At 45.2% G+C, this 27,197-nt stretch overlaps 1 protein-coding gene across 1 annotated transcript in view; it reads right to left on the reverse strand.

Annotated features, from left to right (window-relative positions):
* TAF1C (TATA-box binding protein associated factor, RNA polymerase I subunit C) overlaps positions 1-27,197 on the reverse strand; it is a 1,469,099-nt gene that overhangs the window by 633,165 nt on the left and 808,737 nt on the right. The window lies entirely within an intron of this gene.

Genomic DNA, 27,197 nt, shown 5'->3' on the forward strand with positions numbered 1-27,197 from the left:
AAAGCTTTTTAACTGGTTAATTGGGTAAAGTGTTGTTTTGATTGTATCTGCTCTATTTTCTGGAAAATATATATATATATACTTGTTTCTCGCCTTTCTGAACCAGTATAGTCCAGTTTTCATGTTATTGCTGGATCCAGGGCTGTGTTACAAGTTTCTGTGTTGCCATACCTTACTTGGATAGAAGGAAGTTTCTCTGTTCACCTGTGAGAAAGGGGAGCTTTGAGCAGGCTATCTGTCCCTCGAGGAGTGGTTTCAGCCCAGAAGTTATCAGTTTATTGGCCTTTTTGGGCTAATTTTGATTGTATGTGCTCTATTTTCTGAAAAAAAAAATGATATACTTGTTTCCCGCCTTTCTGAACTAGTATAGTCCAGTTTTCAGGTTATTGCTGAATCCAGGGCTGTGTTACAAGTTACTGTGTTGCCATTACCTTACTTAGATAGAAGGAAGTTTCTCTGTTCACCTGTGAGAGAGGGGAGCTTTGAGCAGCCTATCTGTCCCTGGAGGAATGGTTTCAGCCCAGAAGTTAGTAGTTTATTGGCGTTTTGGGCTAATTTCTCTCTCTTTCACTTCCCTGCTATAAAAACCTCATTTGCACAGTTTTTACACTTTTATTCCACTCAGCAAGTGCCTTCCAGGTGTTCTGCAGAGTCTACAGCAGCAGAGAGACAAAAGAGTGACTTTGGAGTGATTAAGTATCACTTTTCTGCTTTTCTTGCTGTCTTAACTAATTTCGCCTAAAACGCCAGTTTTTTAGCGAAATCTGTGATTTAAAAGGTTTGTTATTGTATACAACTCCACACAGCTCCTCGTGGCATCCTGCAGAGTGATACAGGCAACAGAAAGACCCAAGAGAGACTTTTCCAGATTTAAGTATTTTTTTTCTCTGTTTTTTTTGCTCCGACTGCCTTTTTCCCACCTAAAAAGCAGATTTCTAACTGATCTGTGCTTTAAAAAGTTTAAATTGCATTTGCCTTCTGCTTTTTACAGTTTTTGCACTTGTTTTATATCAATTTAAGTTGTTTTTGTATTGTATAACTGTTGTAGGCTACACACTAAAGTGTGCTAGCCTGTTTATAGCATTTACAGTGTTTTCTGTGTGTTTTTCTGCTGTTTCCTGAAAAAAAACAAACAAAAAAAAAATTCTCTTTTCCCGCCTTTGCTGAACTAAATTAGTCCAGATTTCAGGTTTTGCTGAATTCCAGACTGTGGTATAGTTTCCTGTGTTGCCCATAGCCTTACTTGGATAGGAGGAAGCTTCTCTGTTCACCAGTGAGAGTGGGGAGCTTTGAGCAGCCTATCTGTCCCTGGAGGAGTGGTCCCAGCCCTGAAACTAGTAGCTTATTGTCCGTTTTGGGTCAATTCCTATCTCTTTCAGTTTCCCTGCTTTAAAACCCTCATTTGCACGGTTTTGCACCAGTATACAACTCTGCACAGCTCCTCGTGGTGTCTTGCAGAGTGATACAGGCAACAGAGAGACCCAAGAGAGACTTTTCCAGATTTAAGTTTTTTTTTCCTCTGTTTTTTTGCTCCAACTGCCTTTTCCCGCCTAAAAAGGAAATTTCTAACTGAGCTGTGCTTTAAAAAGTTTAAATTGCATTTGCATTCTGCTTTTTACAGTTTTTGCACTTGTTTTATATCAATTTAAGTTGTTTTTGTATTGTATAACTGTTGTAGGCTACACACTAAAGTGATCTAGCCTGTTTATAGCATTTACAGTGTTTTCTGTGTGTTTTTCTGCTGTTTCCTGAAAAAAAAAATTCTCTTTTCCCGCCTTTGCTGAAATAGATTAGTCCAGATTTCAGGTTTTGCTGAATTCTGGACTGTGGTATAGTTTCCTGTGTTGCCCATATCCTTACTTGGATAGGAGGAAGCTTTTCTGTTCACCAGTGAGAGTGGGGAGCTTTGAACAGCTTATCTGTCCCTGGAGGAGTGGTCTCAGCCCTGAAACTAGTAGCTTATTGGCCGTTTTGGGTCAATTCCTATCTCTCTCAGTTTCCCTGCTTTAAAACCCGCATTTGCACAGTTTTGTTTTGCAGATAGAGCAGCATCAGACAGCGCCACTTAAATGGGTTTAAACTATTCCCGGCTGCACAAAGTCTGTTCTTCACTTTTTCCCTTAGAACTGTTCTAAATCTCAGAGTAAGCACTCTATTTTCATTCTAAAGCCCTGCAGTTGCTCGTATAAGTAAGCACTAATAAACTAAAGCACTACACCCTCCTATACCCCTTTAAGTACTTGGCTCCTTATTGGTCCTTTTTGATCAGTCAAAAAGTAGTTCCTTATACTATTCTGACATGTCCAAAAGTCAGTTTCGGGTTTACTCTCCAGTCCAGCTGGTGAATCTGGGAATCTTGAGGCAATCTGGGAATCTTGAGGCAATGTTATAACTGCCTTATGTACACAGACCACCCTCACCTCCCAACAAGCTCAAATATATGTGAGAGATGCAACTATACAGCCAAACTGGAGGCTGAGCTCTCTCAATCCAGTACTGGCGCAGTCAGTCAGGAGGAGAAGGTAACCACACACACCACAAATCCAGTCTCACATAGACCTATCACAACAGCAAACCAAACACACAAACACACACAAAGACATACTCGGAGGCTCTAAATAAAAATCTGCCCAAACAGCAGAGACCTCCAAAGCAGACATCCAAGCAACCGCTACCCCACAACAATACCCACGTATCACATAGTTTACAAAGTCAGTGTGCCACACAGTCACAACCCTTAAGGCTAAACAACACACCTAATACACTTGTAATAGGTGATTCTATTGTCAGACACACTGACGTCCCACTCACCAGGCTGAACAAGGAGAAGGTCACTGTAAGCTGCCTGTCGGGTGCCAGGATCCACCACGTAACACAAGCACTCAGGTCACTCCAAAGCAAGTACAAATATGACTCCGTCATTGTCCATGCTGGTGTGAATGACCTAAGACGTACCTCCCTGGACTACATGAAAAGAGACATAGAGGAGATCTCTGATCATGTAGCCCAGGCCGGTATGACCCTGACCTTGAGTAGCACCTAATCTTACCCTCACCAAGAATGATGCCACAGTATAAAGACAAAATGATCTTAACAATTGGCTAAAATATTGGTGTCATTCAAAGGGGATCCAGTGTCTGTCAGCCTGGGATGACATGCTCGACAAGCCACGTTGCTTCACTAGGGACGGCTTGCACCTGTCACCCCTGGGCTTTCGAATATTGGCTAAGGCTCTTGCCACCCCCATAGTGCCTTTTTTAGGCAAGGCTCAAAAGACAAACCCACCTCCATAAACAACACAAGGAAAAAGAAACTAAGGGTAATGCTGCTCAATGCCAGAAGTCTAAACCTCAAGATGCACGCACTCGAGGCTCTCCTCAGTATGAAGAATATCGATTATCTGTGTAGTTAACAGAAACCTGGTTCAAGGCTCCCGAGAGCACCCCAGCACTACCAGGTTATACCTCACAGCATGCTTTTCGGCCCCAAAATTCGGACCGAACCACAAAAGGAGGGGGAGTATCCATATTCATCAAAGATATCCACACCTCCAGATTAGTGGCACTGCACGAAGCATCGGAGACCATCCATGTGCAACTAACAGTGGGCAAAACTGCCTTTCAGTTTGTAGCCTGCTACAGACCACCCTCCCAAACTCAGGAACCCCACTCAGCTTTCCTGAGAACACTGGAGAATATGAAGGTCTCTCCAAACACAATCATATTGGGTGACTTCAACTACCCAAACATAAACTGGGAGCACTACTCAAGCCCCAGCACCCTCGCCCAACGGTTCCTAGAATTTATAAACTCAAATGATATGGAACAACTGGTCACCACTCCCACAAGAGGGGAAAACATATTGGACTTGATCATCACCAACATGGGGACTCTATGTTCCATACCAGAGGTATACCCCTCATTGGTAAGATCTGACCATAAATTAATCTCAATGGACATCCACATCACGTTCCCACCCCCAGCCAAGGAAACCACGATGAAGAACTTCTGAAAAGCAAACTTCACACTTCTCAAAACCGAGGTGGAATCCTTCAAAGCCCCCGGGCCAGTGGAAAATACGGCCCAAATCGCAGAATCCTTTACAAACACCTACAGGAATGCACAGATCGTGCTATCCCAAATAAAACCAAGACTCACTCATCCAAAGGTAGGAGACCTGTCTGGTGGACCCCAGCCATAAATAAGCTATACAACAGAAGGAGGAAGCTACTACATGATAGAGCAAAATCTCAAAAAGGGAAGGCATCTCTGATGAGTACTAGCAAGAAACTACGATCCCTCATAAAATTATCTAAGGCCAGCTTCAAAAGAAAAATTGCACATGAGAAGATAATCACGAGGCCTTCTTTAGTTATGTCAGGAACCTGGGTGGTAACTCCCAGATATGCTCTGAGTTTGTGCAAAATGACAAAAAATACACTGAACCCACAGACATTGCCAACTTGCAGACAGGTTCAGTGCAAACTTCTCCCCCCCTTCCCCCCAAAAAGAGCAAATGTCTATCCCAACAGAGTGTAGCCTCCCTGACATCACAGGTGCATAGGTGAGAGCTGCCCTCTCCAAAGCAAAAAACACAGCATCAATGGGACCGGACTGTGTCCCCGGCTGCGTCTTACATGAGCTCCAAGAAGAACTGAACCCTCACAAAGTCACTGTTCAATCTCAGCCTTACTACAGGATATGTACCCAAGGAATGGCGTACAGCAACAGTGGTCCCACTCCACAAAGGCGGTGCCCACAACGGACCCCGAAAACCATCGCCCTATAAGCCTGACTAGCCTGGTCTGCAAAGCTATGGAGCATATCATCATGGAACTCAAACAAAGACAATGGGAACCTCCAAACACTGGATCCTACCAAATTCGGCTTTGTTAAGGGCAGATCTTGCCTCTTGAACCTGGTCGACTTCTTTGAAACAGTCACCAAGGCCAAAGATGAAGGGAAGGTAGTCCACACAGCCTACCTGGACCTCGCAAAAGCCTTCGACACAATACCCCACTCGGGCATCATAAATAAGCTCACCAGCTTAAATATCAACCCCTATGTCACAAGATGGGTTGCAAACTGGCTCAGGGATAGAACCCACATGGTCAGAATTGCAGGTGCCATGTCAGACTCTAAACCAGTTACAAGTAGCGTCCCACAAGGCTCAGTCCTGGGACCTCTCTTGTTCGGTATATATTTCCCTGAGGTACAGGCTAACACGGGAGGACTATGGCTGACCAAGTTCACAGATGACTGCAAACTGGGTGCCATAATCGACTCGCCAACTGACAGAAGCATCCTCCAAAAGGGTCTCACAGAGACGGATAACTGGTGCCAGAGCCATGGCCTAAGACTAAATGCCAAGTGCATAGTCATCCCCTTTGGGAAAAACAAAGTGCCCGCAAATTCCCACATAGGTGGTAATCCATTAAGTACGGAAGAAGTAATTAGGGATTTGGGAACCCAAGTAGAAAGCAATCTCTCCTTTGACAATCACATTGCCAAAGTGGTTAGAAAGATCGTCTACATAGCCCACCTTATCACGAAAGGGTTCACATCTAGATCAAGAGAGGTCATTGTGCCCCGCTACTCATCACTCATCAGGCCCATAATTGAATACAATGCCCCATTTAGGATGTACCTTACCCGACAATTGCAGCAACTGGAAAGACCCCAAAAGTACCTCACCAAGAGGATCAAGGGACTCAAACAGATGCCCTACGCAGTTAGGCTAAAGAAACTCCAGCTCTACTCAGTTGCTTACCGCCTACTCAGAGGCGATCTGTGCCTGACGTATAAAGCCATGTCCAAACCAGAATTAATGGACATGCTCCACCTCAGGAAATCCAAATCCCTTAGAGCTACATGCTCCAGGGACTTAAACCTCAGCACAGAAATAAACAGGACATGCTGGAGGGACAGCTTCATATCCCAGAGGCTAGCCTCACTCTGGAACAAAATCCCAATCCATGTTAGGCAGAGCCCCTCAATGACCCTCTTCAAGAGAAATCTTGACAAGTGGATGGGAGATCGTAGGTTTACCCCTGGGATCTCTTCTGTGTCCCTACTACAGAGGCGCAGTCAACTAATCTAAAAGGGTGGCAAAAGCCAAATACACTCTGGCTAAGCTTATAAATGCCCTAGGGCAGATAGCCTAGTATCAACCTATGAACCTGTAGTATCTGTCTGGTTTAACAGGGGCAGGAGGTAAAGAGTCAGGAGAAAGTCCGGACTCTGAAAATACATCAGCTACAATGTCTAACACATGAGGAATAGCCAGAGGCCAGTGCTGAGGTAGTAAAACAAAATCTCTAAGCCTTTTCTTAGATTCTGAATAATCTTGTCTCTCCCAGTGGAAGTGCTCCCTCATGGTATGCAGGGTTTCCCCAAAAGAATAATCCTTAGGCAGTGAGGTTGAAGGGATAGATTTTTCAGTATCAGAATCCTCGCAAGGAGGAAGAGAGTATTCCTGTTCAGAACAGGAGTCAGAGGAAATGGAAACCTGATCTGAAGATTCATATTCTGTCCCTTGCCTAGGCCTCTTGTCAGGAGGGGGATGTGAACCCCTGATCAAGGTAATTAGGTCTTCGGCCATTTTGAGCATCTGTTTTTTAGGCATGGAAGTCTGTCCAGGAGAATGCTGTACTCATTTCTTTGTCTTTAGAACTGCTTTAGTCTTTGCTTTGGAAGCTGAAGTAGGCTTTACATATAACTATGTAGGTCTGAAAACACCCTCAGAAGCCGATGCCTGCTCAGCGGCTCCGAACCCATCTGAGGGAATAGTTTCCAAGTGTCCAATACCTTGAGTATCCAGAGGCCTAGCTGGCTCCAGGTGGGAGTTGTCAGCGGCCTATGGCTCTGAGGTAGCGGGCATCAGGGGCTGCGAAAGCGCCTCACTGAGAACCGGCGACTGGCTTAGCGGAAGCTTCGTCGTCGGTTTTGGACCTCGGATGCCTGTCCTTTTCTATTTCCTTGTGCTTTTTATAAACTCTGGTCGTCGGCTGTTCGAACGGCATTATATAATTGAATCTTCGGCCAAACTAATGAAAGACAAAATCATACCGACGCTTAATAGTGCGTTGTTTAAATGTAGCACAAAACCGACAGCTAGTAACGTTGTGATCAGGGCCTAGGCAAGGAATACAGTAAGAATGAAAATCCTTATGAGGTATTTGCTTCCCACAAGAAATACAATTGTTAACTTTTTCTGACATCGGACTGGAGCAAGAAATAAATTTCCCCAATGGGGTACTTAGCTTTAATGAAGACTTTGGATCTGAAATTAGTTTTTGAAAATCTCAGGAGTCGGCCAACCGGCACTTGCAAACTGCTTTTGCTTCGGGCATCGTGCGGCAAGAAAGACTGAAGAAAATGGCGTCGGCTGCATGTTTTATACCAGTGGCGCACTGACGTCAGGGGAAGAGGCAACAGCAGCCGATGCCGGACCTAGACTTTGGAATTCACGCCGACTGCAGGTAGCCTGCCAGCAGGTTAACCCAAGTGTAATGACTGCAACAGTGAAACACGATGTACATATATTAGATTCCTGATCAGAAGAATCAGAAAGAAATTCAGTTCTACATCTCTTAGAGGGGGAAGGCTGGCTTCCGCTAATTAAGGTAATAAGATCTTCAGCCATGCTAAGCATTTGTTTTTGAGGCATATAGGCCTGAGCCTGCAGTTTGGTCACTGGTTTTCTAGGCGTAGTGCGAGTTTTTGGCCTGGATGAAAACAATGGCGTCGGTTTAATATGAATGTCTGTAGGCCTGAATACACCCTCAGAAGCCTGTGCCTGCACAGTGGCTCCGGACCCATCCAAGGTAGAGACATCCGCAGGTTCCATAGCCGAAGAAGCATCTCGCAGCATACCGGACTCTGAATAGGTCTCAGTAGAGGCCTGCAAATCTGAAGTAGCAGGTACCAGGGGCTGCGAAAGTGCCTCATTGAGTACTGGCGGACTGGCAACTAGCTTAACTGAAGCGTCTTCGGCAGTTTTGGACCTATGAGGTCTGTCTCTGTCTTTATCCTTACTTTTTTTGGAAGATCGGTAGTCGGATGGCTTAATGAAGCCATTTCGGAATACTGAGACAGAGTATGAAAGTAAATGGCTGCAAAAATAGCCCAACGAATAGTTCGGGGGATGAACAAAGCACAAAACTGACAGCGAGGGACATCGTGGTCAGGGCCTAAACAGGGGATGCAATACGAATGAAAATCTCTATGAGGTACTTGCTTTCCACAGGCAAGACAATTGTTAACTTTTACTGACATCGGTTGGAGCAAGAAAAAGGATCCCCAACAGGGTACTTACCTTTTTTGAAGATTTCGGGCCTGAAACTCGAAAACGAAAATTTCAGGAGATGGCCGACCGGCACCTGCGAACTGCTTTTGCTTCGGGCACCGCACGACAAGAAATACTGGTGTAATGGTGTCGACTGCATGTTTTATACCCTGACGACCTGACGTCATGGAAGAAGAGACAGCATCCGACGCAAAAATCCAAAGACTCTAGTATTCAGGCCGGCTGAGGGCTACCTGCAGGCAGATAACCCAAATGTGATGACTGCAACAGTGAAACACGAAGAACATCCACACCGACACAATCCTAGTCGCAAGCATTTTACATCACAATTCATACTAACACACTCCCAGTTGCAAACATTATACATCACTTATAATCTAACCAATCTTTTTCAGTCAAACATTACATAGCTCATTTAAGACCTGCCACCTTTTAAACCTAATTCCTCATTTGCATGTATTGTTCCCACCATTATAGGTTCATAGCTTAGAACTAGGCTAACTGCCCTTGTGAGCCATTTCAAGCCTAGCTAATTAACGCATGTGAGAATCAAACCCTGCACCTTGCATCTGTAAGGTAACCACCTTAACCATTATGCCATCCTCCCAAATAAACAGCCATGAAAGTCTCAAACCCAGGACCCTATACACCATAGTCCCAGTAGCTATCCACCAAGCCATCACAGACGTCCAGGGAAATAGTCTCCAAGTTGTTGGTGTGATGGCTTGAAAAGTCCTCTCTTACTTTGTGCTGCAGATACGCAATATAGGGAAATGAATAAGATTAATAATGATAGGAGGGAGCTTGACTGCCAACAGGTACAAAGATGAAAAAAAAAAAACATGAAAAACGCACAAAAGTTGTTGGATCTTCTTCATGAATATCCATGTAATTTAGAGAACAATGTGCAGCAATTTGTATGTAAAGCTGAAAAAAGTGTTTTTCCTAAATCTGTATCATATTCTTAGTATGGAGGACACTGTTTCTTCAATTAATAAGCAAGTCCAGAGGAGGAGTCTAACTGTTTCTGTATTTTTTCTCCTTTTTTATGCTCTCCATAAGCTCGCCTTTTTAGCCACCCCCAAATGATCCATTTCTTCCTCTGGGACCTAGGAGAGAGAATATGGCAAAGCAGGAGTGGGACTGACATCCTTGCAGAGGAATGGGGTTTCCTGCTTAACCCCTGCCATCCCACTGCTTTATCAGCATCTAAAAGGATGCCATGTAATTTTGTTTGTGTGATGTGTGGCCAATCCTCTTCGTGTGGCATAATCAAATAGCCGAGCCCTGCTCTGCAGATAAGCACATTCATGTGATACCCAGTCTGAAAAGGAGATTCTACCATAGACAGTGTTCCCCAAGCACATGCCCCTCTCCCTTCCATCTGAAGAAAGGCAAACAGGCTAATCCTCTTCATTCCCCCCCCCCCCCCCCCCGCCAGATGCAGCAGATATCTGAGCTGCTAGTTGAACTTTGGTCTTCTGGGTCATAGTTAGGGCTTTATCCCTTATGCTACAAGGCTTGGCAGAGTCTGAAGTAAAGATCCGAAAAGAAAGCATCTAAATGGTCACCTCTCTCTGGGCTACCCCATACTGTTGCTGACTTAACATTTGCATACATATCTTCACAACTGGTAGACTAATGCTTTGTCAACAAAACAGATGGTGACAGTACAAATTATATACATATCTCGAAAAACCATTAAAAATATAGTAGTATCCCATTTTTCTTGTGTAGTTTGCTCCTACCATTTTCGAAAGATCTCAATTCCAGTTGTTTTATCTCTGTCACTATATTCACTACTTCTAGTATACTTGGTTTAGATTTTGATTTACATTTTCTACTAATTGTTTTTTTTTTTTGGCAGCCACCATTCTTAGACACAGCAAGACCTTACCATGCCTAGGCAATTCTGATTCTATATCATACCCAAGAAAAATCAGCTCCCTTGTCAGACCAATCTGCCCATCCAGCATCTCAGACAGTACATCCTACACAGAATCCTTAAAGTCCACCAATTCACTGCATTCCCAGAAAATATGTTCCCAATTACCTTTTTCTTCCCTGTCACACCTCCAACATTTGCTATCTGCCTGAGTTAAAATTCTCTGGAGTCTACTTGGGGTACAAAATATCTATGCAAACAATTACAGGCAAAATCCTAAACCTTCTAGACTTTGTTGGATATTTGGAAGACATACATATATCCTCCCATTGTTTCTTTGTGAATTGCTTATCCAATCTCTCTTTCCAATCCTTTCTAACCTCCTCTGACTGATTCTTATCATTGCAGCAGTAGGTTCAGGCACAACAGCAAACTCTAAGTTCATAAAGCACTTTATTAATATAAAACGAACAGTGTATCCAAGTGTATAAAACTGCAATCCATCCAACAGTAAACCCAGTATATTCTCAAACAATATACTGTAGGTGTGATGCCCCACCTCTGGGCCACTAATCAAGGAGTCTCAATCCTCACCACTGGCACCAGTGGGGACATTCACTGGGAGGATAACAGGTATACAGACAGTATATCCAGCTGCAGCTCTGCATCAAGCACAATTTCCCTTAAGAGCACAAGTGGAACACAGCCAGTCCAGGGCTGGTTTCTCCCTCTTTTTCCAGGTTCCCAATAAGACTCCCCACTGGTACAGCTATAGAGTTGAGATCAGCTGAGTGTCCAAACCAACCTCCAGTACCCTCTCTGTCCAACCAGTGCTTCATGTCTATGCCCAAGTAGCTGACAAACACACACACACACACACACACACACACACACACACACACACACACACACACACACACACACAAAACCTGGGAAAGGCTGACACAGGTTTACTAGATATGCCCCCTTCTGCCAAGACTATAAGGTAGTTATGACTGCTACCAGACACTCCTGCCAGCTACCTTAAGGCTCTTCCAAGGGTACCCAATATACTGAGTGAAATTAATATTAATACAAATGGCAGTTTGACCAAGAGCAAGTTTATTAAGAGTGGCCCACACACTGTCACCAAATAAATATGCAAATACTCTCAAAACTTAAATATCTCTACAACGATCAGCCACAGTGAAAGTTTTAAATATATTTAATAATAAATAGTAAAAAAAACAAGAAAATACCAAGTATATACTCACAGTGACATCAGAGTTTAAAATCACAGGAAATATTTAAAACAACACTGAAGGACAGGCTCAGACAAATAAAGAAAAACAATATCTAAACTAAGCTTCACTATATTCCTGACTGAATCCAAGAGAACTACTATTCCCTACTAGGCAGATGATGTGGTGAATGGTCCTTCTTGTTGTCAGGCTCAAAACAGAACACAGAATGCTCAATATCACTAAGAGACTTTTCAAAATAATATCTAAAATGTTATTACTGGGATAGCTTGCAGAATGACATTGCTTCTGGTCATATGACTTCTAGTTCACATACAAGCCCCCATTGCTGGAAGCTGGCAGGATTTAGCACCTACCTGTAAAAATACACAAGGGCTTTTGCTCAAATCTGTGGCAGATGCTGGAAAGTCATAAAACAATTTCATACCTCCATTCTAATTAGTTAGTTCATCGCCAAAGACAAAGAATGCTTCCTGGCACACACTTTGTGTCACTGGCTGCACTGAAACCTGTGCGAAAGCATCTTTACGGCCTAGCCCATAAAGTGATTTAATTTCAGATATATTTTAAAGTTTGCTGGACTGAGGTTGATCTTCCAATTTCCTCTGGTACAACATATACATTTAAACAGTTACAGTAGTGCATCTACATTTCTGTCCTCTCCAGTAGGGCACACTGTGGATACATTTCAAACACAAGCACTTTACAAATACCTTTTCAACACAAACATCTGTACAAATCAATTTGATATACACATGACATACAGTTCTAATACATTTGTAACACAAGCATCTTGTATAAATCAGTTTGATATTCACAAATGACAATTATTTACACAATTCCAGCTAGCTGTGCTGGCACTACCACCTATCGTCACAATAGGAATGATGTTTGGTCAAGATAAATGAGCAAAAAAGAAAAGAGTTATGTACCTACCATAACTTGGAATCTGGGCTATCCAGTGTCATTATTCATCATGAATGTATATAGGATTCAAGCTCGGATCCAAGCCGGCACTACACAGACAGCACCTGAGCTCAAGCTCCTCCCCTTCCCAAGATTCCTTGCTACTCACAACCCTCAGATCGAGTTTACTGGATAGAAAAATAGAAGGCAATGAAGACCGCCCAAAGAATGGAAAAAGGTACTCCATAACTCCTCATATACCAGAAGGAGGGGGATGGAGAGCAGGAACGTGATGAATAATGACACTGGATAGCCTAGATTCCAAGGTATGGTAAGTACATAACTCTTTATCTGGTGCTATCATTAATGATCACGGATGGGTCAGAGTCCCCAGCTACCAAAAACCCTGGGAGGTCTCATGAAAGGACATGCCGGAGCACAGAAGAACCAAAGGAAGCCTTGCCCCTAGACACCAAGTCCAACTTATAATGTGTCACAAAGCTATGTGGATTAGGCCACGTGGCAGCAGCACAAATATCATCTAAGGAAATCCTTGCCCAGAAAGCAGAAGATGTGGCCACAGACCTAGTGGAATGAACTTTAACTGGTCTGGGTAACTCCATGTGATTGCTGTCATAACTGTGAGCTATACAACTAGCAATCCAACAAGAAATAGAAACCTTGGAAATTGCCTGACCTTTCTTAATCTAAGAAAAGGCCACAAAAAGCTGATCAGATTTTCAAACATTTTCTGTTCTCTTCAAGCATAAATGTAACTGCCTATGTACATCCAGACAATGAAGTTTACATTCTCCTTTATTCGAAAATTTGGGGGAAAAAACAGGGAGTTGAATCAACTGGTTGAGATTAACCTCCGAGGACACCTTATGAGAGATACCCTATCCTTATGAAAAATCATGAAGGAGGGCTTAATGCAGAGAGCCTACAATTCAGAAACCCTCCTGTCCGAAGTAATAGCCATCAAAAAGGCCATCTTCCAAGACAGGAATTTAAGATTGCAGGTAGCCGCAGGCTCAAAAGGGGGTTGTGTCAAGGACTGCAGCACCAGAGTGAGATCCCAAGAAGGGGAGGGATCTTTGATAGGAGGTCTGAGCAAAAAGACTCCTTTAAGAAAGGCCCTGCTCAGTCTACAACAGAAAGTAGGGCTCTCGTTTAAATGGAAGTTGTATATAGCAGCCAACTGAAGTTTAGTACAGAAACTAGCCCCTTGTTGAAAAAGAGAGGTCAGGAACAACAAGATGTTGGGAATAGAAGCCAAAAAGGGATCCAAGTTACGTTGTTGAGCCCAAATAGAAAATCTCTTCCATTTGCTGGAGTACAGCTTCTTAGTGGAAGGCTTTTGAGAGGCCAAAATAATGTCCTTAACTGGGGAAGGAAGGTTGTGCTAGATTATAATCATTGGAATTGCAGGTACCAAGCAGTCAGCCGAAGAGACTGGAGGTTGGGAACAGGAAGCCCCCAAGGATGGGAAATGAGATCTGAATCTTATATCCAGGGTGAATATTTCAGATGAGACCAAAGCAGGGAAAATCACATCTGATAGGGCCAGAAGGGGGCAATGAGGATTCTTCAGGAGATGCACTTTCTGTAAGACTTTGGGAATGAGGGGAGTTGGAGGATAGGGTGGAGGAGACCCGGCAGCCAATGATGGACTAGAGCATCCCTGCACGACTCCCCCAGTGGGGGGGGGGGGGGGTCTGGGCAAAGTATTTGCTGCATTTGTGTTTGATCGGCGAGGCAAACAGATTGCAGCAAGGGAGACCCCAATAGTTGAAAATCTGATTTACCACTGACAGATTCAGGGACCACTTGTGAGGGCTCAGGATAGATCTGCTGAGTTTATCTGCTAGCATGCTGGAGCTGCTGGGAATATGCATTGCAAGAAGAAAGCGCCTGGAAGACATCGCCCATTCCCACACCCTTATGGCCTCTATGCACAGAGGATAAGATTGTGTTCCCCCCTGTTTGTTGATGTACCAGACTACCGCCATGTTGTCTGTCTGAACTGCAACAGTCCTGAAAGGGATACAGTTCTGGAAGGCTTGCAACATCAGCAGGACTGCTCTTATCTCCAGGATATTAATTTGCAATTTGGTCTCGAAGGGGGACCATGTGCCTTGGACCGTCCTTCCCAATAATGCCTCCCTCACCCCAACAGAAAGGTGTCAGTGGTCACCATGGCCTGGGGTTGGGGAAGAGAAAAGGGTCTGCCTGTACGAAGGTCTTGGGATTGGAGCCACCAAGCAAGGTAACGCCTGCAGACCTGAGAGATTCTGATGGTCATGACCATGGGATGAAGATGAGCTGACCACTTCACTGCAAGGGTCCACTGATGAACTTGCATGTGATATCTGGTGAGTGGAACTAACTGAATCACCACTGCCACTGACCCGAGGGCTTGCAGGATGAAATGGGCTCAGAGACTCTCCAGATCCAGAAGACAATGGACCTGTTCCTGAATCATCTTGACTCTGCACAGGGAAAGTGCTGCAGTCTCTGACAGCGTGTCCAGAAGAACCTCGATAAATTCCAGGCTCTGGCACAGAACAAGATGAAATTTGGGCAGGTTGACTGTGATGCCTAGGTCCCAAAAGAGACTGAGTGTATAATCCGTAGCCTGAGTAAGTTGATGCCTTGTGGCAGCTGTGAAAAGCTAATCATCTAGGTATGGAAAGACCTGAAAATCCTGCTGCCAGAGATGGGCTGCTACCACTGCCGTACATCTGGTAAACACCCGGGGAGCTGAGGTGAGACGGAAGGGCAGGGCTCTGAACTGGCAGTGACTGGCCCCCAGCCGGAAGAGGAGGTATCTCCTGGAGCTTCTGTTGATTTTCATGTGATGATACGCTTCCTTGAGATCCACTGAGCACATCCAATAATCCTTGTGCAGAAGTGGCAGAATGGATAGAACAGTGACCATCTGGAAGTTAGACTTTTTGACTGACAAATTCAGAACACTGAGGTCCAGACTGGGACATAGGTCTTTGGGTTTCTGGGCCACCAAAAAAAGTGAGAGTAAGTTCCAGACCCTCGTCGTCTTGTTGGGACCTCCTGGATGGCTCTTTTTTAAAGGAGGTCTTGAACCTCGAAGAGAGACGACTACTACTGGTGGGCTGGAACATCCGGGACAGAATTCTGAGTTGGAGAAGGCTGAACAAAGGATATGAAGTAGCCCCTGGATATGATGCTTAGCAACCACTGATCTGAGGTAACAGCTACCTAAGCTAATGGGTGTAGGGAGATACAACCCCCTAACTGCCTCCAAGGTAGGACAGCTGGGCAGCACTTCAGGAGTGCTGAGGGGGCTTCTCTGAGAAGGGTTCCTGGGAGCCTTGGTTCTGTGGACCTCCTATGCCTCTGGGGCGGCATCTATCAAACCCCCTTTCCCTGTCTGGAAGAAAAGGATTCCTGAGGAGCATCCTGGAAGGAAGACCGAGACCTGCAGAACCACAGTTTCCTACTACTCCTCTGATTCTTAGAGAAGGATCGCTGGGGAGTAGAAACATTGATGCCGACTGCGGACAGAGTCTTTCCCTCCTGCTCGCTATGGGTTAAGGTGTCTTTGACTGAAGGGCTTAACAGTGTTAACCTGCCAAAAGGGGCATTAGTAAAAGATGCCTTGAAGTTTTCTGCAAACCCACAAAGGCGAAGCCAGGCATAACGCCTAATAGCAATACCAGTATCTATCGCTCAAGAGGTGGCCTCCACTGCATTAAAGATCAACCTCATCAAGGCGTTAGCAAGGGATGTTAGAGTAGATAGTGTCAGAGAGACTAGCTTAAGACTGTCCGGAGGCAGAAACTCTGAAAGTTAAGTAGAGAGTTCTGACACCAAATACCTTTGTAGCCATGTAAAGTCATGCCATGTAATCTGTTGTCCTCAGTCTGAATGAAGCCAAGGCAAACACATGCTTCCCAAAGCGGTCAATCGTCCAAGACTCCCTGTTCGAAGCTTGGACCATGGAGATCTGTTCAGTGAGCTCCTTTGTCGTGGCTGCGGCAACCACAATGGCATCAATGGGGACATCTTTGCTCCAAAAGGTCTTTTCTTTAGGGGGCTCATAAATTTGTCACAGGAACAGGTTCTACTGTGTCTGTCTCCTTCCATGCCCTGCTGGAAATGAGATGGACAAGCTCATACACAGGGGGAGACACCCAGGTGGAAAATGACCCAGTCCTGAATGCCTTCAGGAACATGGAGTCCGCTGAAGACTGGGTGGGGGAAGACCAACCGCCTTGCTCTTTCAGTATCTCAAGGATGTCCCCAAAGGACACCTCTTCAGATGGAAATCTGGGGGACCCATCTCCCTCCTCGAAATTCCTTGTCCTCAGTGAGGGACTTTCTAGGGAGGGGGTTGGGAGGGTGGCCTAATGGTTAAGGTGTTTGCTTATAAACACAAACTGCAGGGTTTGAGTCTCACAAGGGATAATTGGCTAGGCTGAAAATGGCTCACAAGGGCAGTTAGCTTGGTACTAATCTAAGAACCTATGAACCTATGAGTCTGAGTCTAATTGCCTACCCTTGCACATCCTCTTCTGGGAAGGCTCCTCCACACAGGGCTCCGGGGAGGACTCGGAAGAGGAAGGGACCTCAATGAGAGTAATGCTCGTCTGAAGGGCCTCATGGGAGGGCTGAACATGGATGGTCAGACAGGGCTGGGGGGGGGAGATCCAGAGCGGAAGTAGATGTAGATGCCCATCTGCACATGGAACTCTCTATCACCTGGAAAGCTGACAGGTTGGAGGAAGATCCCCCCCCCACCAGACAAAGCTGACTGGGCAGGAAGGGGGGACCTCGATGCAGCACCGACATCCCCTGATCATATCGGCCTGAGCTGTCTAAAGTGGAGGCCCCCAAGGGGAGGGAATGGTTCAAAAACTCTGGACTGGACCCCCCCACCAGTGAGCCCCCCACTAACCATGTGGGATCATCATCAGCTACGAGGCAATGGAGCTGAGACAGCCAGGGACCCATACAGTGCGGGAAAGAAAGCAATAGGTTCTTAAGTTCATTGGTAGGTACTAGGCTATCGGCCCAAGGGCCTACGTAAGCCTAGCCAACAAGGTTCCCTGGCTTACGCCTCCCAAGAAAGTTAATTTCCTGTGCCCCTGTTGAGCAGAGCCACAGAAGTGATCCTGGGGTGTATTTCCTATTTCCCATCCACTCATCGAGATTTTTCTTGAAGAGTGCTAATCAGGAACTTTGCTTGACATAGATGGGTAGCTTGTTCCAGAGTATAGGAAGTCTCTGGGACAGGAATCTATCCCTCCAGCATGTCCTGTTTGTTTGTGGTGACAAGGTTTAGGTCCCTAGAGCATGTAGCTCGGAAGGAATGGGATTTCTTTAGGTGTTAGCATGTCCAACAGCTCTGGGTTTAACATATCTTTACATGTTAGGCAGAGATCCCCTCGGAGTAGGCGATATGCTACAGAGTAAAGCTGGAGTTTTTTGAGACAGTCAGTGTACGGCATCTGTTTGAGGCCAGTGATACTCTTTGTGAGGTACTTCTGTGGCCTTTGCAGCTGCTGCAGATGTCTTGTGAGGTACATTCCAAAAGGGGTGTTGTACTCTATAATGGGTCTAATGAGTGCCGAGTAGAGGGGAACAATGACCTCTTTTTTCCTGGATGAGAAACCTTTTATGATGAGGTGTGCCACATAGGATTTCCTGACTACTTTGGTGATATGATCATCAAAGGAGAGACTACTGTCCACCTGGGTCCCAAGGTCTCATCACACATTCCACGTTAAGTAGACTGCCGTTTATGTGGTAGTTCATGGGTACAGAGTCTTTACCAAAGGGGATGACAATGCACTTTTTGGCATTGAACTTGAGGCTATGCCTCTGACACCAGGTATCTGTCTCAGTGAGGCCTTTCTGTAGGATGTCCACATCATTTGGGGACTTGACTATGGCTCTTAGTTTGCAGTCATCTGCGAACTTCGTTAACCAGAGGCCTTCTGTGTTAGCCTGTACTTCAGAGAAGTAGATACCAAACAGGAGAGGTCCCAGGACTGAACCCTGTGGTACTCCACTTGTCACTAGTTTGAAGTCAGATTTGGACTCTGCAACTTTTACAGTGTGGGTTCTATCAGTTAGCCAGTTGGCAACCTATTTTGTGATGTAGGGATTTATACCTAGTTTAGTGAATTTAGCTACAATTCCATAATGGGGGATGGTGTCAAAAGCCTTGGCGAGGTCAAGACAGGCTGTGTGAACCACTTTACCCTCATCTACGGCTTTGGTGACTGCCTCAAAGAAGTCAATCAGGTTCAGAAGGCATGATTTGCCTTTCACAAACAAGAACTGGATGGGGTCCAGAGTTTGGAGGTTACCAGTGTCTTTGTTTATGAGTTCCATGATGATACACTCCATGGCCTTGCAGACCAGGCTCGTCAGGCTAATAGGGCGATAGTTCCTAGGATCAGTGGTGGCACCCCCTTTGTGGAGTGGGATAACTGTTGCTGTGTGCCATTCACAAAGTCTGACGTGAGACTATGATTGAACATGGTGCTTAGGTGGGGAGCCAGTTCATTCTGAAGTTCATGTACAATGCAGCCTGGCATGTTGTCCGGTCCCATGGATGCTGTGTTTTTGGTTTTAGAGAGTGCAGCTTTTACCTGCATAGATGTGATTACAGGGACTCTGCATTCTTCCTTCAATACCCAACACTTTTGGCCTCTCCCTGGGGAACCGAACCCGCATGAATTGGTCGGGGAGAGAGGAGTTCTGAGGACTGTGCAAGTCCCTTGGGCAAATAGCTAGGGGATGGCAACAAGCCCATCTCGAATTGGGCCTTGAGAAAGCTCCTCATCATCTGATCCATGTCAGAGGGAAGCACACTTCTGGTGAAATGGGAAAATATGGAGGAATGGCCTGACCTAGCTGATGGTCTATGGTCTCTAGAAGGAGACAGTACAGTTTTGTACCTACCATAAATGTAGATGTCCGATAGGTATGCATCTGCAGTCATAACATATGGGTTGTCCTGCCTCAGGCAGCCCTTCGGTCGGCCGGATTCCAAAGTCTGGGTCTGGCCTCGGCTGATGTCGCACTTTCCCCGACGTCAGAGCTTCTGGGGTATAAAGGCATCAGCCAACGCCATTTTCCTCAGTGTTTCTTGCCCCAGATGCCAGGTGCCCTCTAGGAAGGCTAAATTTGGATAATGCTGAAAAGTTCCAAACAGTAGCAAATTATATACATATATATACAAACAAACAAATAAACCATAATAGATTCCCCCAGTTAGCTGAAAGAGGGGTAAGCACCCTAGGAATACCACAGAGGGGAAGGAGGGTGGGTAATCCTGACTGCAGATGCATACCTATCGGACATCTACATTTATGGTAGGTACAAAACTGTACTATGTCCTTCAAGGATTCATCTGCAGTCATAACATATGGGTAGAATACCATAGCCAAACTGGGGGAGGAGGTACTAAGAGAAGGATGGTGTAGTTAAGATCCCCTGCAGAACTGCAGTTGCAAACCCTGCTCGGGATCTGGAGTATAAAAGGTAGATTGTAATGCTTGGCAAATGTATGCACGGAGTTCCAAGTAGCAGCTTCTAAAATGTCCTTGGTAGCCACCCCTCGTAGGAAAGCTGTAGTGGTGGCTGTAGCCCTTGTGGAATGAGGCCTGATATTTTCAGGAGCTGTCTTTCCATGAAAGGAGTAGCAAAAACGAATGCAATTTCCTATCCATTTTGAAATTGTCTGTTTGGAAATTGCTCTTCCTTGCACCCCAGTTGCATATGCTACAAAAAGTTGGTCAGTTTTTCTGTTGGTTTTAGTTCTGTCCAGATAGTAGCGTAGCTGTCTCTGTATAGGTGTGCAAAAGTTTTTCTCCTTTGTTCTGTGGGTTAGGGAAGAAAGTAGGCAAATGAATAGCTTGGTTCAAGGATACCCTGGATACTACCTTTGGCATGAAAGTAGGATTGGTTCTCAGTGACACTCTATCCTGGTGGAAAATAAGAAAAGGCTGCACTGCCATTAATGCCTGTAACTCGGATACTCTTCTTGCTGAAGTGATTGCCAGAAGAAAAGCAGTTTTCCAAGATAGAAACTGTAGGTCTGCTGATGCTGCTGGTTCAAAAGGAGGTAGTGTCAATTTTTCCAGCACAAAATTGAGATCCCGTGCAGGTATTGGGGGTCTCCTTGGAGGTTTAACATTTTTGATCCCTCTCAAAAATTGTCTGAGCAGAGGGTGAGAGAAGATAGGTGGATCCATATTGTATTCTGCTGAAATTGCTGAAGCATGAATCTTAATGGAAGAATAAGACAGGCCATTGTGGAACAATTCTGCTAAGTACTCTAGTATGTGTGCTAGGTTTGCCTCTGACATCTGTGCCCTTTGATGTGCTCCAAATGAGAAATCTCTTCCATTTAGCTGAGTATGTCTTCCTTGTTCTGCAAGCCTCCAGGATAATGTCCTTCACCCTCTGAGATAAAACAGTTTGGTTTGGTTTTAAGGAATTTTCCAGGCAGTTAGTTGCAATGTTTTCAAGTTTGGATGCAGGGTCTTGAAATTGTTCTGCGTTAGAAGAAGAGGCCATAGGGGAAGAGGCCATGAGTTCGCCTGAGACATGCTTCTCAGTAGCGGATACCAGTGTTGTCTTGGCCAGTCCGGAGCTATTAGTATCACCTTTGGCTGTTCCTCCCTGATCTTCAGTAGAACCTTGTACATCAATGGGAGAGGTGGAAAGGCATATACTGTTAGGGCATTCCAGCTGAAAGAGAGAATCTCCACCCTCCAGGCTTGTGGGTGGTATGTCCTTGAGCAGAATTTCTTCAGTTGGTGGTTGAGTGGGGAGGCAAACAGATCTATCTCTGGCATTCCCCATTTCTTTGTTAGGAGTTTGAAGATGTCTGGATGCAGCATCCATTCGTGTGCATCCGTGGTAGTTCTGCTTAAGCTGTCTGCTAGTGAATTTTCTTTTCCTGGTACGAATTTGGCCTGTAGCTGGATATTGAGATTCAGGCATAGGTCCCACAGATTCATTGCCATCCGGCATAGAGGGTAGGAATGTGTGCCTCCTTGTTTGTTTATGTACCACATGACCGTGGTGTTGTCTGTCCTTATTAACAGATGTCCTTGCTGGAAGAATGGTTTGAATGCTTTGATTGCATGCCTCACTGCCAGCATTTCCTTTTGGTTTATGTACATGCTTAGCTGCCCTTGAGGCCATAGGCCTTGGATGCATTTGTCCTCCATGTGTGCTCCCCATCCTCGGTCTGAGGCGTCCGTGGTGATGGTCTGCCTTGTTTTTGTTTTGTTGAAAGGCAACCCTCTGTTGGACTGGCAGGCCTGAGCCCACCACAGGAATGCCTTTTGAAGGCATGAAATGATTGGTATCATGGTTTCTAGACTGTGACTGTGTTGAGACCATACATTCCTTAGGTACCATTGCAATTTTCTCATATGCAGCCTGGCATGTGGAATCAAGATTATGCAGGATGTCATGTAACCCAGGGCCTGCAGGACTTTCCTTGCAGTAAGATGAGTTTGTCTTGTCAAAATCATGAAATAATCTGGAAGTTGTTTTTGTTTTTCTTCTGTGAGAAAAGCCATCTGAGTGATTGTGTCCAGATCCGCACCCAAAAAGGTTATCCTTTGGGATGGCACTAGTCTTGACTTTTGGATGTTGACTGTGTATCCCAAGGCCTGTAGCAGGTGTATGACATAGGCCATGTCCTTTAACAATTTTTTCTTGTTGTCCGCTTGTATTAGACAGTCGTCCAGGTATAGATAAATTTGAATTCCCTGAAGTCTGCAATGTGCAATTACTGATGCCAGGCATTTCGTGAATACTCTGGGCGCAGTAGATAAGCCAAAGGGCAATGCTGAGAATTGATAATGCTCTAATCCTGCAAGAAATCTGAGGTGTCTTCTGCAATCTGGTCAGATAGGGACGTGCAGGTATGCCTCCTTGAGATCTAGAGTCACCAGCCAAGACTCCTTGCCCAGCATGGGAAGAAGTTGCTGTAGGGTCAGCATTTTGAATTTTGGCACAATGAGGTAAGTGTTGAGCGCGGACAGGTCGAGAATAGGCCTCCATTGGTTTTCTTTTCTTGGTACCAGGAATAATCTGGAGTAAAATCCTTGGCCTTGTTCTATAGATGGTACCCTTTCTATAGCTTTCATCTGAAGTAGTTTGCTGATTTGTCTTAAAGCCTCTGCCTTCTGGTTTGGTGGAAGGTTTGGCATTCCGCCCCTTTTTGGCAAAGTGTGGAAGTAAAACCTGTATCCTTTGTCTGTGTGATTTTTATATTTCTTTGCATTTTATGTGTTTATATACATCATATTTATATATATATATTTTTATTCTGCATATATTTTTATTTCACATATTCATTTATGTATATATATATATATTTTGATTGAATGCTCTTAGTTGAATGGAAACATTTGGATAAAATATAGTATAATCTATTTATGGCTGCATCTTCAAGATGTGCGCAAAAATATAATAGAGCAAAAAGTTTACTTGAGCTAGCTTGAATGCCTCCCTAAATACAGTGTTTTCCTTTTATCATTTTATATCAATTGAACCAATGAGTTGATTATTAAATTGGATGTTTAATTGAATAATTGATTTTCTGTTGGGTATATATACTCTCCATGGTCTTTGTTTAAATGTGAAGATCTGAGGAAGCACACTATCGGTGCGTGAAAGCGCTTATCTGTTTCGTTTATTTTACTGAATAAAAGAGTTTCGTGCATGGCATCTTGAAGTGGTTTTTGTTTCCTGGTTGCCGAATCCGTCAGCGTTTTTATACATCATACTGTATCCTTTGTCTATTGTTTGCAATGTCCATGTATCCTTTGTAATGCAATGCCAGTTTTTCGAGAATAAAGCCAGCTTTCCGCCCAAGGGAGCTTCCAGCTGATCCCTGGTAGGCGGAATCAGAGTCAAGTCATTGGGTCTGTCCTGTGGTAGTGGTTGTAGTTGTAGCTGTGGCACTACCCCTCTGGTTGGCAGGCTGCCACTGACGGCCCCTGTAGGCACCCCTTGATTGACCTCTGCCTCTAGGGCGTCTGTTCCTGCCCCTCTGTGCTCTGGAGGTGTCTGGAAAAGACCAATTCTTTGTAGGCCAGTTTCTGCTGAACCTCGGAGGTTGGACCTGCAGGAATTCCTTTACTGTTTGCACAGATTTTGCTTTTTCTTCCACCTTCTTTAGAATCTCCTGTGCAGGGGAGCCAAATAAATTTTGTTTCTCCATTGGAGCATCGAGGAGTTTAGCCTTGACATGGTCTGGAAAAGATTGCTCCTTCAGCCAGGCATGCCTATGAATTACTGCCCCAGTCATAGCTGATCTAAATGAAGCCTCCAGTGCATCATAGCCACATTTTAAGAAATGATTACTGACCTGCTGAGAGTTGTGTACCAAATCCTGAAGGGATTTACGGTCTAAAGGTTCAGGAGAAGAAAGCTTCTTATTCAGCTGATCTAACAAACATTCTTGGTACTGTATCATATGGAATTGACAGTTTAATGCCCTGGCAGAAAGAGCAGCAGATGTATATACCTTTTTTCCCCATCTCTCTAATGCTCTAGACTCTCTTTCAGAGGGTAGGGGATTTTTGGCAGTAGCAGCTGCAACCCCTTTAGGGCCCTGAGAAATAGTTTCTGGGTCTGCAGCATGGGCTTTATACAGGTGGAAGTGAGAATCCGGGACCCTGTAATATCTGTCAGGTTTGGCAGGGGCCGGGGGAAGAGAATCAGGTGCAGTACTGACATCATTGTACACATCATCAATTACAGTTAGAACAGGTGGTATGGCTAAGGGCCTATGCTGGGGCAAATGCAAAAAGGTCCTTAATCTTTTTCTAGAATCAGAGAAATCCTGACCCTGCCATTGAAAGTGCTCCCTCATGGAGTGTAAAGTCTCCCCAAAGGAATATTCTTCAGGAATAGAATCTTCTGCATCTGAATCCTCATAAGGCGAGTAGGCCCCTTCCTGATGGTCTGACAAATCAGATCCATCCGTGGAGTAATCTGAGGAGAGAGGTTCAGAGGGATCAGTCCTGGGCCTTTTGTCTGGAGGAGGTTGGGAGGCCCTGTCTGGGTGAGGTTGGGAACCCCTAATTAAGGATATAAGGTCCTCAGCAAGACTGAGGATCTGAGAACTAGAGGAAGGCCTCTGGGAAGTAGATTTGGCAGGCAAAGTTTTTGAAAGTTTGGCAGCTTTTGCCCTGGAGAAGGCCTTAATAGACATAGAAGCTGGGGGCCTAGCTGCCCCACGTGCAGGAGTAGAAATGTCCAAAGGTATGGTGTTGGACAATTCTTGAGCACTAGCTTCGGTAGGGAGTTCTGAAGCCGACTTAGCCAGGGCCTCTCTGGCCTCGGTGGTCGGAGGTATGGTTTCGGTAGTAGTAATAACCGTGGACTCGGTTTCAGCCGAAACCGAGACACTCGCGGTAGGCCTAGCCGTGGTTTCAGCCGAAACCGCAGGCCGCGAGTGTCGGTCCTTTTCCTTGCGTTTTTTGACCATATGCGAAGTCAGAGTCTCCGACGGCATTTTATAAGCAAAAGCGGTTCCGAAACATTCCTCTGCAAACTCCGACCGACGTCTAAGAGTCCGTCGGTTGAAGGAGGCACAGGCTAAACAAGCTGATACGTCGTGGTCTGGGCCTAAGCAAGGAAGGCAGTAAAAATGGAAATCCTTATGAGGTATTTGTTTCCCACAAGTTAAACAATTATTTACTTTGTCTGACATCGGCTGAGGCAAGAAAGAGTCCCCAATGGGGTACTTAGCTTTTTTCGAAGTCTTCGGTAGCTGAAATCTCTGGATATGACCGACCGGCACTTGCGAACAGCTTCTGCTTCGGGCACCGCGCGGCAAGAAAGACTGAGGAAAATGGCGTCGGCTGATGCCTTTATACCCCAGAAGCTCTGACGTCGGGGAAAGTGCGACATCAGCCGAGGCCAGACCCAGACTTTGGAATCCGGCCGACCGAAGGGCTGCCTGAGGCAGGACAACCCATATGTTATGACTGCAGATGAATCCTTGAAGGACATCTGCTAGACCGCCTCGGATTCGACTTCCTAAAAGTGGTTGGGGAGTCTTCAATAATGATCGGATCCAACAAAGCGGTCAGATCTGAAGATCTTGCTGGATCGAACACTAAGAAGGAACTGTGGTCGGATCCGAGGGTGGTCTAGGCCAGGTCAGATCCAAGGACCTACGAGACTCCGAGGAGTCTGATCGGACAGGGGGAACTGAGGCTCTCAGAGCTAAAGCCCCCGGAGCAGAAGCCACAGAGGCTGGACTATGATCCGGGGAACTATTATCTGAGAGCCTTGGCTGTTTGGCAGGCGAATCCCAAATGGAGGAAGACTTCCTCTTGGGATCCAATTGAGGCTTGGAGGGGAAACCCGAAACCAGGGGACCCCCTTTCACAAGCCCCTTGAGCAAAAGTTTGTTTCTATGCTTTAGGAGAGCCCTGGGTTTGAATCCAGTGCAGATTTCACATTCAACTTCCAGATGGGGCTCTCCTAGGCAGGAGACATACTCCTCATCTGTGTCAGCCTGGGGTAACTTCCGACCGCACGAGGAGCAACATTTGAGCCCAGTGGGTTTTTCAGACATACCGTTACACCACACAAACACCCACCACCCACACACACTCACTTCAATAAAGGGGGGGGGGGACAAGGCAGAGAAAAAGGGAAAGAGAGAAACCCAAGACCAGGAGGACAAGGCGGGAACCCGGGTAGGACCTACAAATCTACATTAACAGCTATCGGAAGGGGAGGAAACTACTTGAAAGAAGTAAAAAGGTAGGAAACTAATAGAGACAATACTGGTTAACAGGTTTTGTGATCTGGTGGCCAGAAGACCAACACGAAGCCCTGAATTTCTTAGGCATCCAATACTGGTCCTTTCCGCAATCAGCCATGTTTGAGATCCAAGTTAGACATGACAGAAAATAAACGAGTGGTACTGGGAGCTAGGCATGCTTTCCTAACCATCAGGTACATCATCAAAATGCATACACATATATGAAAGCTGGGGTGGGGTGCATACCCAAGCTAGTGGACTGCAGGGAAAACCACAACACTGAATCAGCTGCACAGAGGGCTCCTGTTATCAGATCTACACATTTTGCATTCACAAACTCTGCAGCATGTCTATGTGTAATGGGCTTTTTGCTTACTTCATCATGAAGCTCTTCTCCTCGGGTGAAAATCAGTTTTGACCAGCTGAGCATAATGTTTAGAAACTTACAAACAGAAGGAAAAAGGAAATCAAACTAGCATCATTTTAACTCTAAATGCTTTAACAAACTGACTCATATGTGGCAAGACAGATATCAAACTGGTTGAAAGACAAAACCAACACAGTTCAAGCTGCAGGTACCTTATCAGACAGTATGAAAGTGATCAGCAGTGATCCTCAGGGCTCGGTAATGGGATCTCCTGTTTTTGGTATTTATTTCTCAACTCTCTTATGGACAGAAGTCATTATTAACTACCATAGACCCTTACCTCTGTGAACTTCACTCACCTAACCACCGTCAACTGAGGCAACTCAGGATAACTATGGCTAGGCTTATAACAGCTCTAGAGCCATTTACCCTAGTAACCTTCTATGAACCTCAGCAAACAGCCAAGACCTTTGGCTAACAAAGTTTGCAGATGACTGCAACCTGAGGTTTAAGTCACCCCTATGACACACACACCATCCAGAATGATCTCTCCCTAGTAAACTCTTGGCATAGTAAAAATGGGCTCAAACTAAATGCTAAAAAACATACTGTCATCCTTTTTGGTAGACAACCCCCCCCCATCATACTATATAGACAACACCCCTCTACAAAATAATGAACATAGTA

Source organism: Protopterus annectens, chromosome 1.part1, assembly GCF_019279795.1.
Source record: "Protopterus annectens isolate FY-2018-M chromosome 1.part1, PAN1.0, whole genome shotgun sequence".
NCBI lineage: Eukaryota > Metazoa > Chordata > Ceratodontiformes > Protopteridae > Protopterus > Protopterus annectens.